The sequence below is a fragment of the Acipenser ruthenus genome, chromosome 44 (assembly GCF_902713425.1).
Source record: "Acipenser ruthenus chromosome 44, fAciRut3.2 maternal haplotype, whole genome shotgun sequence".
Classification (NCBI taxonomy): Eukaryota; Metazoa; Chordata; class Actinopteri; order Acipenseriformes; family Acipenseridae; genus Acipenser; species Acipenser ruthenus.
Window position 1 is genome coordinate 2,886,999 of NC_081232.1, and position 9,685 is coordinate 2,896,683.

The following is a 9,685-nucleotide window of genomic DNA, read 5'->3' on the forward strand; positions in this document are numbered from 1 at the left end:
GTGTGGAGGACAAAAGGAAATTTTGGAGGAATCACCCCCAGCTCACTAAACATAAAAGTCATGAAAGCAGAAATGCAATCGCCTGCGGCCACACCACCTTGAATAAGCCTGATCTCAGAAGCTAAGCAATGTTGGGCTTGGTTAGTACTTGGATGGGAGACCACCAGGGAATATCAAGTGCTGCAGGCATTACATTTTACAATTGAAATGTGTGGAGGACAAAAGGAAATTTTGGAGGAATCACCCCCAGCTCCCTAAACATAAAAGTCATGAAAGCAGAAATGCAATCGCCTGCGGCCCCACCACCTTGAATAAGCCTGATCTCGCCTGATCTCAGAAGCTAAGCAATGTTGGGCTTGGTTAGTACTTGGATGGGAGACCACCTGGGAATATCAAGTGCTGCAGGCATTACATTTTACAATTGAAATGTGTGGAGGACAAAAGGAAATTTTGGAGGAATCACCCCCAGCTCCCTAAACATAAAAGTCATGAAAGCAGAAATGCAATCGCCTGCGGCCACACCACCTTGAATAAGCCTGATCTCAGAAGCTAAGCAATGTTGGGCTTGGTTAGTACTTGGATGGGAGACCACCTGGGAATATCAAGTGCTGCAGGCATTACATTTTTGTAATTACATTTTACAATTGAAATGTGTGGAGGACAAAAGGAAATTTTGGAGGAATCACCCCCAGCTCACTAAACATAAAAGTCATGAAAGCAGAAATGCAATCGCCTGCGGCCAAACCACCTTGAATAAGCCTGATCTCGTCTGATCTCAGAAGCTAAGCAATGTTGGGCTTGATTAGTACTTGGATGGGAGACCACCTGGGAATATCAAGTGCTGCAGGCATTACATTTTACAATTGAAATGTGTGGAGGACAAAAGGAAATTTTGGAGGAATCACCCCCAGCTCCCTAAACATAAAAGTCATGAAAGCAGAAATGCAATCGCCTGCGGCCACACCACCTTGAATAAGCCTGATCTCAGAAGCTAAGCAATGTTGGGCTTGGTTAGTACTTGGATGGGAGACCACCTGGGAATATCAAGTGCTGCAGGCATTACATTTTACAATTGAAATGTGTGGAGGACAAAAGGAAATTTTGGAGGAATCACCCCCAGCTCACTAAACATAAAAGTCATGAAAGCAGAAACGCAATCGCCTGCGGCCACACCACCTTGAATAAGCCTGATCTCGTCTGATCTCAGAAGCTAAGCAATGTTGGGCTTGGTTAGTACTTGGATGGGAGACCACCTGGGAATATCAAGTGCTGCAGGCATTACATTTTTGTAATTACATTTTACAATTGAAATGTGTGGAGGCCAAAAGGAAATTTTGGAGGAATCACCCCCAGCTCACTAAACATAAAAGTCATGAAAGCAGAAATGCAATCGCCTGCGGCCACACCACCTTGAATAAGCCTGATCTCGTCTGATCTCAGAAGCTAAGCAATGTTGGGCTTGGTTAGTACTTGGATGGGAGACCACCTGGGAATATCAAGTGCTGCAGGCATTACATTTTTGTAATTACATTTTACAATTGAAATGTGTGGAGGACAAAAGGAAATTTTGGAGGAATCACCCCCAGCTCACTAAACATAAAAGTCATGAAAGCAGAAATGCAATCGCCTGCGGCCACACCACCTTGAATAATCCTGATCTCGTCTGATCTCAGAAGCTAAGCAATGTTGGGCTTGGTTAGTACTTGGATGGGAGACCACCTGGGAATATCAAGTGCTGCAGGCATTACATTTTACAATTGAAATGTGTGGAGGACAAAAGGAAATTTTGGAGGAATCACCCCCAGCTCACTAAACATAAAAGTCATGAAAGCAGAAATGCAATCTCCTGCGGCCACACCACCTTGAATAAGCCTGATCTCAGAAGCTAAGCAATGTTGGGCTTGGTTAGTACTTGGATGGGAGACCACCTGGGAATATCAAGTGCTGCAGGCATTACATTTTACAATTGAAATGTGTGGAGGACAAAAGGAAATTTTGGAGGAATCACCCCCAGCTCACTAAACATAAAAGTCATGAAAGCAGAAATGCAATCGCCTGCGGCCACACCACCTTGAATAAGCCTGATCTCGTCTGATCTCAGAAGCTAAGCAATGTTGGGCTTGGTTAGTACTTGGATGGGAGACCACCTGTGTATATCAAGTGCTGCAGGTGTTACATTTTACAATTGAAATGTGTGGAGGACAAAAGGAAATTTTGGAGGGATCACCCCCAGCTCACTAAACATGAAAGTCATGAAAGCAGAAATGCAATCACCTGCGGCCACACCACCTTGAATAAGCCTGATCTCGTCTGATCTCAGAAGCTAAGCAATGTTGGGCTTGGTTAGTACTTGGATGGGAGACCAACTGGGAATATCAAGTGCTGCAGGCATTACATTTTACAATTGAAATGTGTGGAGGACAAAAGGAAATTTTGGAGGAATCACCCCCAGCTCACTAAACATAAAAGTCATGAAAGCAGAAATGCAATCGCCTGCGGCCACACCACCTTGAATAATCCTGATCTCGTCTGATCTCAGAAGCTAAGCAATGTTGGGCTTGGTTAGTACTTGGATGGGAGACCACCTGGGAATATCAAGTGCTGCAGGCATTACATTTTACAATTGAAATGTGTGGAGGACAAAAGGAAATTTTGGAGGAATCACCCCCAGCTCACTAAACATAAAAGTCATGAAAGCAGAAATGCAATCTCCTGCGGCCACACCACCTTGAATAAGCCTGATCTCAGAAGCTAAGCAATGTTGGGCTTGGTTAGTACTTGGATGGGAGACCACCTGGGAATATCAAGTGCTGCAGGCATTACATTTTACAATTGAAATGTGTGGAGGACAAAAGGAAATTTTGGAGGAATCACCCCCAGCTCACTAAACATAAAAGTCATGAAAGCAGAAATGCAATCGCCTGCGGCCACACCACCTTGAATAAGCCTGATCTCGTCTGATCTCAGAAGCTAAGCAATGTTGGGCTTGGTTAGTACTTGGATGGGAGACCACCTGTGTATATCAAGTGCTGCAGGTGTTACATTTTACAATTGAAATGTGTGGAGGACAAAAGGAAATTTTGGAGGGATCACCCCCAGCTCACTAAACATGAAAGTCATGAAAGCAGAAATGCAATCACCTGCGGCCACACCACCTTGAATAAGCCTGATCTCGTCTGATCTCAGAAGCTAAGCAATGTTGGGCTTGGTTAGTACTTGGATGGGAGACCAACTGGGAATATCAAGTGCTGCAGGCATTACATTTTACAATTGAAATGTGTGGAGGACAAAAGGAAATTTTGGAGGAATCACCCCCAGCTCACTAAACATAAAAGTCATGAAAGCAGAAATGCAATCGCCTGCGGCCACACCACCTTGAATAAGCCTGATCTCGTCTGATCTCAGATACTATGCAATGTTGGGCTTGGTTAGTACTTGGATGGGAGACCACCTGGGAATATCAAGTGCTGCAGGCATTACATTTTTGTAATTACATTTTACAATTGAAATGTGTGAAGGACAAAAGGAAATTTTGGAGGAATCACCCCCAGCTCACTAAACATAAAAGTCATGAAAGCAGAAATGCAATCGCCTGCGGCCACACCACCTTGAATAAGCCTGATCTCAGAAGCTTAGCAATGTTGGGCTAGGTTAGTACTTGGATGGGAGACCACCTGGGAATATCAAGTGCTGCAGGCATTACATTTTACAATTGAAATGTGTGGACAAAAGGAAATTTTGGAGGAATCACCCCCAGCTCACTAAACATAAAAGTCATGAAAGCAGAAATGCAATCGCCTGCGGCCACACCACCTTGAATAAGCCTGATTTCAGAAGCTAAGCAATGTTGGGCTTGGTTAGTACTTGGATGGGAGACCACCTGGGAATATCAAGTGCTGCAGGCATTACATTTTTGTAATTACATTTTACAATTGAAATGTGTGGAGGACAAAAGGAAATTTTGGAGGAATCACCCCCAGCTCACTAAACATAAAAGTCATGAAAGCAGTAATGCAATCGCCTGCGGCCACACCACCTTGAATAAGCCTGATCTCGTCTGATCTCAGAAGCTAAGCAATGTTGGGCTTGGTTAGTACTTGGATGGGAGACCACCTGGGAATATCAAGTGCTGCAGGCATTACATTTTACAATTGAAATGTGTGGAGGACAAAAGGAAATTTTGGAGGAATCACCCCCAGCTCACTAAACATAAAAGTCATGAAAGCAGAAATGCAATCGCCTGCGGCCACACCACCTTGAATAAGCCTGACCTCGTCTGATCTCAGAAACTAAGCAATGTTGGGCTTGGTTAGTACTTGGATGGGAGACCACCTGGGAATATTAAGTGCTGCAGGCATTACATTTTACAATTGAAATGTGTGGAGGACAAAAGGAAATTTTGGAGGAATCACCCCCAGCTCACTAAACATAAAAGTCATGAAAGCAGAAATGCAATCGCCTGCGGCCACACCACCTTGAATAAGCCTGATCTCGTCTGATCTCAGAAGCTAAGCAATGTTGGGCTTGGTTAGTACTTGGATGGGAGACCACCTGGGAATTTCAAGTGCTGCAGGCATTACATTTTACAATTGAAATGTGTGGAGGACAAAAGGAAATTTTGGAGGAATCACCCCCAGCTCACTAAACATAAAAGTCATGAAAGCAGAAATGCAATCGCCTGCGGCCACACCACCTTGAATAAGCCTGATCTCGTCTGATCTCAGAAGCTATGCAATGTTGGGCTTGGTTAGTACTTGGATGGGAGACCACCTGGGAATATCAAGTGCTGCAGGCATTACATTTTACAATTGAAATGTGTGGAGGACAAAAGGAAATTTTGGAGGAATCACCCCCAGCTCACTAAACATAAAAGTCATGAAAGCAGAAATGCAATCGCCTGCGGCCACACCACCTTGAATAAGCCTGATCTCAGAAGCTAAGCAGTGTTGGGCTTGGTTAGTACTTGGATGGGAGACCACCTGGGAATATCAAGTGCTGCAGGCATTACATTTTACAATTGAAATGTGTGGAGGACAAAAGGAAATTTTGGAGGAATCACCCCCAGCTCCCTAAACATAAAAGTCATGAAAGCAGAAATGCAATCGCCTGCGGCCACACCACCTTGAATAAGCCTGATCTCAGAAGCTAAGCAATGTTGGGCTTGGTTTGTACTTGGATGGGAGACCACCTGGGAATATCAAGTGCTGCAGGCATTACATTTTACAATTGAAATGTGTGGAGGCCAAAGGGAAATTTTGGAGGAATCACCCCCAGCTCACTAAACATAAAAGTCATGAAAGCAGAAATGCAATCGCCTGTGGCCACACCACCTTGAATAAGCCTGATCTCGTCTGATCTCAGAAGCTAAGCAATGTTGGGCTTGGTTAGTACTTGGATGGGAGACCACCTGGGAATATCAAGTGCTGCAGGCATTACATTTTTGTAATTACATTTTACAATTGAAATGTGTGGAGGACAAAAGGAAATTTTGGAGGAATCACCCCCAGCTCACTAAACATAAAAGTCATGAAAGCAGAAATGCAATCGCCTGCTGCCACACCACCTTGAATAAGCCTCATCTCGTCTGATCTCAGAAACTAAGCAGTGTTGGGCTTGGTTAGTTCTTGGATGGGAGACCACCTGGGAATATCAAGTGCTGCAGGCATTACATTTTACAATTGAAATGTGTGGAGGACAAAAGGAAATTTTGGAGGAATCACCCCCAGCTCACTAAACATAAAAGTCATGAAAGCAGAAATGCAATCGCCTGCGGCCACACCACCTTGAATAAGCCTGATCTCAGAAGCTAAGCAATGTTGTGCTTGGTTAGTACTTGGATGGGAGACCACCTGGGAATATCAAGTGCTGCAGGCATTACATTTTTGTAATTACATTTTACAATTGAAATGTGTGGAGGACAAAAGGAAATTTTGGAGGAATCACCCCCAGCTCACTAAACATAAAAGTCATGAAAGCAGAAATGCAATCACCTGCGGCCACACCACCTTGAATAACCTTGATCTCGCCTGATCTCAGAAGCTAAGCAATGTTGGGCTTGGTTAGTACTTGGATGGGAGACCACCTGGGAATATCAAGTGCTGCAGGCATTACATTTTTGTAATTACATTTTACAATTGAAATGTGTGTAGGACAAAAGGAAATTTTGGAGGAATCACCCCCAGCTCACTAAACATAAAAGTCATGAAAGCAGAAATGCAATCGCCTGCGGCCACACCACCTTGAATAAGCCTGATCTCAGAAGCTAAGCAATGTTGGGCTTGGTTAGTACTTGGATGGGAGACCACCTGGGAATATCAAGTGCTGCAGGCATTACATTTTACAATTGAAATGTGTGGAGGACAAAAGGAAATTTTGGAGGAATCACCCCCAGCTCACTAAACATAAAAGTCATGAAAGCAGAAATGCAATCGCCTGCGGCCACACCACCTTGAATAAGCCTGATCTCGCCTTATCTCAGAAGCTAAGCAATGTTGGGCTTGATTAGTACTTGGATGGGAGACCACCTGGGAATATCAAGTGCTGCAGGCATTACATTTTACAATTGAAATGTGTGGTGGACAAAAGGAAATTTTGGAGGAATCACCCCCAGCTCACTAAACATAAAAGTCATGAAAGCAGAAATGCAATCGCCTGCGGCCACACCACCTTGAACAAGTCTGATCTCAGAAGCTAAGCAATGTTGGGCTTGGTTAGTACTTGGATGGGAGACCACCTGGGAATATCAAGTGCTGCAGGCATTACTTTTTTGTAATTACATTTTACAATTGAAATGTGTGGAGGACAAAAGGAAATTTTGGAGGAATCACCCCCAGGTCACTAAACATAAAAGTCATGAAAGCAGAAATGCAATCGCCTGCGGCCACACCACCTTGAATAAGCCTGATCTCAGAAGCTAAGCAATGTTGGGCTTGGTTAGTACTTGGATGGGAGACCACCTGGGAATATCAAGTGCTGCAGGCATTACATTTTTGTAATTACATTTTACAATTGAAATGTGTGGACAAAAGGAAATTTTGGAGGAATCACCCCCAGCTCACTAAACATAAAAGTCATGAAAGCAGAAATGCAAACGCCTGCGGCCACACCACCTTGAATAAGCCTGATCTCAGAAGCTAAGCAATGTTGGGCTTGGTTAGTACTTGGATGGGAGACCACCTGGGAATATCAAGTGCTGCAGGCATTACATTTTACAATTGAAATGTGTGGAGGACAAAAGGAAATTTTGGAGGAATCACCCCCAGCTCACTAAACATAAAAGTCATGAAAGCAGAAATGCAATCGCCTGCGGCCACACCACCTTGAATAAGCCTGATCTCGTCTGATCTCAGAAGCTAAGCAATGTTGGGCTTGGTTAGTACTTGGATGGGAGACCACCTGGGAATATCAAGTGCTGCAGGCATTACATTTTTGTAATTACATTTTACAATTGAAATGTGTGGAGGACAAAAGGAAATTTTGGAGGGATCACCCCCAGCTCACTAAACATAAAAGTCATGAAAGCAGAAATGCAATCGCCTGCGGCCACACCACCTTGAATAAGCCTGATCTCAGAAGCTAAGCAATGTTGGGCTTGGTTAGTACTTGGATGGGAGACCACCTGGGAATATCAAGTGCTGCAGGCATTACATTTTTGTAATTACATTTTACAATTGAAATGTGTGGACAAAAGGAAATTTTGGAGGAATCACCCCCAGCTCACTAAACATAAAAGTCATGAAAGCAGAAATGCAAACGCCTGCGGCCACACCACCTTGAATAAGCCTGATCTCAGAAGCTAAGCAATGTTGGGCTTGGTTAGTACTTGGATGGGAGACCACCTGGGAATATCAAGTGCTGCAGGCATTACATTTTACAATTGAAATGTGTGGAGGACAAAAGGAAATTTTGGAGGAATCACCCCCAGCTCACTAAACATAAAAGTCATGAAAGCAGAAATGCAATCGCCTGCGGCCACACCACCTTGAATAAGCCTGATCTCGTCTGATCTCAGAAGCTAAGCAATGTTGGGCTTGGTTAGTACTTGGATGGGAGACCACCTGGGAATATCAAGTGCTGCAGGCATTACATTTTTGTAATTACATTTTACAATTGAAATGTGTGGAGGACAAAAGGAAATTTTGGAGGGATCACCCCCAGCTCACTAAACATAAAAGTCATGAAAGCAGAAATGCAATCGCCTGCGGCCACACCACCTTGAATAAGCCTGATCTCGTCTGATCTCAGAAGCTAAGCAATGTTGGGCTTGGTTAGTACTTGGATGGGAGACCACCTGGGAATATCAAGTGCTGCAGGCATTACATTTTTGTAATTACATTTTACAATTGAAATGTGTGGAGGACAAAAGGAAATTTTGGAGGAATCACCCCCAGCTCACTAAACATAAAAGTCATGAAAGCAGAAATGCAATCGCCTGCGGCCACACCACCTTGAATAAGCCTGATCTCAGAAGCTAAGCAATGTTGGACTTGGTTAGTACTTGGATGGGAGACCACCTGGGAATATCAAGTGCTGCAGGCATTACATTTTACAATTGAAATGTGTGGAGGACAAAAGGAAATTTTGGAGGAATCACCCCCAGCTCACTAAACATAAAAGTCATGAAAGCAGAAATGCAATCGCCTGCGGCCACACCACCTTGAATAAGCCTGATCTCGCCTTATCTCAGAAGCTAAGCAATGTTGGGCTTGATTAGTACTTGGATGGGAGACCACCTGGGAATATCAAGTGCTGCAGGCATTACATTTTACAATTGAAATGTGTGGTGGACAAAAGAAAATTTTGGAGGAATCACCCCCAGCTCACTAAACATAAAAGTCATGAAAGCAGAAATGCAATCGCCTGCGGCCACACCACCTTGAACAAGTCTGATCTCAGAAGCTAAGCAATGTTGGGCTTGGTTAGTACTTGGATGGGAGACCACCTGGGAATATCAAGTGCTGCAGGCATTACATTTTTGTAATTACATTTTACAATTGAAATGTGTGGAGGACAAAAGGAAATTTTGGAGGAATCACCCCCAGGTCACTAAACATAAAAGTCATGAAAGCAGAAATGCAATCGCCTGCGGCCACACCACCTTGAATAAGCCTGATCTCAGAAGCTAAGCAATGTTGGGCTTGGTTAGTATTTGGATGGGAGACCACCTGGGAATATCAAGTGCTGCAGGCATTACATTTTTGTAATTACATTTTACAATTGAAATGTGTGGACAAAAGGAAATTTTGGAGGAATCACCCCCAGCTCACTAAACATAAAAGTCATGAAAGCAGAAATGCAATCGCCTGCGGCCACACCACCTTGAATAAGCCTGATCTCGTCTGATTTCAGAAGCTAAGCAATGTTGGGCTTGATTAGTACTTGGATGGGAGACCACCTGGGAATATCAAGTGCTGCAGGCATTACATTTTTGTAATTACATTTTACAATTGAAATGTGTGGCGGACAAAAGGAAATTTTGGAGGAATCACCCCCAGCTCACTAAACATAAAAGTCATGAAAGCAGAAATGCAATCGCCTGCGGCCACACCACCTTGAATAAGCCTGATCTCGTCTGATCTCAGAAGCTAAGCAATGTTGGGCTTGGTTAGTACTTGGATGGGAGACCACCTGGGAATATCAAGTGCTGCAGGCATTACATTTTACAATTGAAATGTGTGGAGGACAA

The 9,685-nt window shown here is 43.8% G+C and overlaps 17 non-coding genes and 27 pseudogenes across 17 annotated transcripts; all 44 read left to right on the forward strand.

Moving 5' to 3' along the window:
- The first annotated feature begins 80 nt into the window (after positions 1–80).
- Positions 81–189, forward strand: LOC131715523 (5S ribosomal RNA; annotated as a pseudogene).
- A 100-nt stretch (positions 190–289) lies between these two features.
- Positions 290–408, forward strand: LOC131713160 (5S ribosomal RNA). Its single transcript, XR_009315045.1, has one exon. It is a non-coding gene; the product is annotated as a 5S ribosomal RNA (ribosomal RNA).
- A 100-nt stretch (positions 409–508) lies between these two features.
- LOC131714452 (5S ribosomal RNA) lies at positions 509–617 on the forward strand (annotated as a pseudogene).
- A 114-nt stretch (positions 618–731) lies between these two features.
- On the forward strand, positions 732–850 carry LOC131717454 (5S ribosomal RNA). The gene has a single exon (XR_009316341.1). It is a non-coding gene; the product is annotated as a 5S ribosomal RNA (ribosomal RNA).
- A 100-nt stretch (positions 851–950) lies between these two features.
- LOC131714453 (5S ribosomal RNA) lies at positions 951–1,059 on the forward strand (annotated as a pseudogene).
- Positions 1,060–1,159: 100 nt separating this feature from the next.
- LOC131720736 (5S ribosomal RNA) lies at positions 1,160–1,278 on the forward strand. Its single transcript, XR_009319633.1, has one exon. It is a non-coding gene; the product is annotated as a 5S ribosomal RNA (ribosomal RNA).
- Positions 1,279–1,392: 114 nt separating this feature from the next.
- On the forward strand, positions 1,393–1,511 carry LOC131720746 (5S ribosomal RNA). Its single transcript, XR_009319643.1, has one exon. It is a non-coding gene; the product is annotated as a 5S ribosomal RNA (ribosomal RNA).
- Positions 1,512–1,625: 114 nt separating this feature from the next.
- LOC131720600 (5S ribosomal RNA) lies at positions 1,626–1,744 on the forward strand. The gene has a single exon (XR_009319497.1). It is a non-coding gene; the product is annotated as a 5S ribosomal RNA (ribosomal RNA).
- A 100-nt stretch (positions 1,745–1,844) lies between these two features.
- On the forward strand, positions 1,845–1,953 carry LOC131715581 (5S ribosomal RNA; annotated as a pseudogene).
- A 100-nt stretch (positions 1,954–2,053) lies between these two features.
- LOC131713664 (5S ribosomal RNA) lies at positions 2,054–2,172 on the forward strand (annotated as a pseudogene).
- A 100-nt stretch (positions 2,173–2,272) lies between these two features.
- Positions 2,273–2,391, forward strand: LOC131712465 (5S ribosomal RNA). Its single transcript, XR_009314356.1, has one exon. It is a non-coding gene; the product is annotated as a 5S ribosomal RNA (ribosomal RNA).
- A 100-nt stretch (positions 2,392–2,491) lies between these two features.
- LOC131720601 (5S ribosomal RNA) lies at positions 2,492–2,610 on the forward strand. The gene has a single exon (XR_009319498.1). It is a non-coding gene; the product is annotated as a 5S ribosomal RNA (ribosomal RNA).
- Positions 2,611–2,710: 100 nt separating this feature from the next.
- Positions 2,711–2,819, forward strand: LOC131715582 (5S ribosomal RNA; annotated as a pseudogene).
- Positions 2,820–2,919: 100 nt separating this feature from the next.
- On the forward strand, positions 2,920–3,038 carry LOC131713665 (5S ribosomal RNA; annotated as a pseudogene).
- Positions 3,039–3,138: 100 nt separating this feature from the next.
- LOC131712466 (5S ribosomal RNA) lies at positions 3,139–3,257 on the forward strand. The gene has a single exon (XR_009314357.1). It is a non-coding gene; the product is annotated as a 5S ribosomal RNA (ribosomal RNA).
- A 100-nt stretch (positions 3,258–3,357) lies between these two features.
- On the forward strand, positions 3,358–3,476 carry LOC131713694 (5S ribosomal RNA; annotated as a pseudogene).
- Positions 3,477–3,590: 114 nt separating this feature from the next.
- Positions 3,591–3,699, forward strand: LOC131716048 (5S ribosomal RNA; annotated as a pseudogene).
- Positions 3,700–3,796: 97 nt separating this feature from the next.
- LOC131715629 (5S ribosomal RNA) lies at positions 3,797–3,905 on the forward strand (annotated as a pseudogene).
- Positions 3,906–4,019: 114 nt separating this feature from the next.
- On the forward strand, positions 4,020–4,138 carry LOC131720757 (5S ribosomal RNA). Its single transcript, XR_009319654.1, has one exon. It is a non-coding gene; the product is annotated as a 5S ribosomal RNA (ribosomal RNA).
- A 100-nt stretch (positions 4,139–4,238) lies between these two features.
- On the forward strand, positions 4,239–4,357 carry LOC131713296 (5S ribosomal RNA; annotated as a pseudogene).
- A 100-nt stretch (positions 4,358–4,457) lies between these two features.
- LOC131720639 (5S ribosomal RNA) lies at positions 4,458–4,576 on the forward strand. Its single transcript, XR_009319536.1, has one exon. It is a non-coding gene; the product is annotated as a 5S ribosomal RNA (ribosomal RNA).
- A 100-nt stretch (positions 4,577–4,676) lies between these two features.
- On the forward strand, positions 4,677–4,795 carry LOC131712403 (5S ribosomal RNA). The gene has a single exon (XR_009314296.1). It is a non-coding gene; the product is annotated as a 5S ribosomal RNA (ribosomal RNA).
- A 100-nt stretch (positions 4,796–4,895) lies between these two features.
- Positions 4,896–5,004, forward strand: LOC131715401 (5S ribosomal RNA; annotated as a pseudogene).
- Positions 5,005–5,104: 100 nt separating this feature from the next.
- Positions 5,105–5,213, forward strand: LOC131715552 (5S ribosomal RNA; annotated as a pseudogene).
- A 100-nt stretch (positions 5,214–5,313) lies between these two features.
- Positions 5,314–5,432, forward strand: LOC131710108 (5S ribosomal RNA). The gene has a single exon (XR_009311977.1). It is a non-coding gene; the product is annotated as a 5S ribosomal RNA (ribosomal RNA).
- Positions 5,433–5,546: 114 nt separating this feature from the next.
- Positions 5,547–5,665, forward strand: LOC131715459 (5S ribosomal RNA; annotated as a pseudogene).
- A 100-nt stretch (positions 5,666–5,765) lies between these two features.
- Positions 5,766–5,874, forward strand: LOC131716156 (5S ribosomal RNA; annotated as a pseudogene).
- A 114-nt stretch (positions 5,875–5,988) lies between these two features.
- LOC131713821 (5S ribosomal RNA) lies at positions 5,989–6,107 on the forward strand (annotated as a pseudogene).
- A 114-nt stretch (positions 6,108–6,221) lies between these two features.
- On the forward strand, positions 6,222–6,330 carry LOC131714454 (5S ribosomal RNA; annotated as a pseudogene).
- A 100-nt stretch (positions 6,331–6,430) lies between these two features.
- On the forward strand, positions 6,431–6,549 carry LOC131713753 (5S ribosomal RNA; annotated as a pseudogene).
- Positions 6,550–6,649: 100 nt separating this feature from the next.
- LOC131715898 (5S ribosomal RNA) lies at positions 6,650–6,758 on the forward strand (annotated as a pseudogene).
- Positions 6,759–6,872: 114 nt separating this feature from the next.
- Positions 6,873–6,981, forward strand: LOC131714455 (5S ribosomal RNA; annotated as a pseudogene).
- A 111-nt stretch (positions 6,982–7,092) lies between these two features.
- LOC131714456 (5S ribosomal RNA) lies at positions 7,093–7,201 on the forward strand (annotated as a pseudogene).
- Positions 7,202–7,301: 100 nt separating this feature from the next.
- Positions 7,302–7,420, forward strand: LOC131720768 (5S ribosomal RNA). The gene has a single exon (XR_009319665.1). It is a non-coding gene; the product is annotated as a 5S ribosomal RNA (ribosomal RNA).
- A 114-nt stretch (positions 7,421–7,534) lies between these two features.
- LOC131714458 (5S ribosomal RNA) lies at positions 7,535–7,643 on the forward strand (annotated as a pseudogene).
- Positions 7,644–7,754: 111 nt separating this feature from the next.
- LOC131714459 (5S ribosomal RNA) lies at positions 7,755–7,863 on the forward strand (annotated as a pseudogene).
- Positions 7,864–7,963: 100 nt separating this feature from the next.
- Positions 7,964–8,082, forward strand: LOC131720780 (5S ribosomal RNA). Its single transcript, XR_009319677.1, has one exon. It is a non-coding gene; the product is annotated as a 5S ribosomal RNA (ribosomal RNA).
- A 114-nt stretch (positions 8,083–8,196) lies between these two features.
- On the forward strand, positions 8,197–8,315 carry LOC131720791 (5S ribosomal RNA). Its single transcript, XR_009319688.1, has one exon. It is a non-coding gene; the product is annotated as a 5S ribosomal RNA (ribosomal RNA).
- Positions 8,316–8,429: 114 nt separating this feature from the next.
- Positions 8,430–8,538, forward strand: LOC131715527 (5S ribosomal RNA; annotated as a pseudogene).
- A 100-nt stretch (positions 8,539–8,638) lies between these two features.
- Positions 8,639–8,757, forward strand: LOC131713754 (5S ribosomal RNA; annotated as a pseudogene).
- Positions 8,758–8,857: 100 nt separating this feature from the next.
- Positions 8,858–8,966, forward strand: LOC131715899 (5S ribosomal RNA; annotated as a pseudogene).
- Positions 8,967–9,080: 114 nt separating this feature from the next.
- On the forward strand, positions 9,081–9,189 carry LOC131715701 (5S ribosomal RNA; annotated as a pseudogene).
- A 111-nt stretch (positions 9,190–9,300) lies between these two features.
- LOC131710427 (5S ribosomal RNA) lies at positions 9,301–9,419 on the forward strand. The gene has a single exon (XR_009312299.1). It is a non-coding gene; the product is annotated as a 5S ribosomal RNA (ribosomal RNA).
- A 114-nt stretch (positions 9,420–9,533) lies between these two features.
- On the forward strand, positions 9,534–9,652 carry LOC131720802 (5S ribosomal RNA). Its single transcript, XR_009319699.1, has one exon. It is a non-coding gene; the product is annotated as a 5S ribosomal RNA (ribosomal RNA).
- The last annotated feature ends 33 nt before the right edge of the window (positions 9,653–9,685 follow it).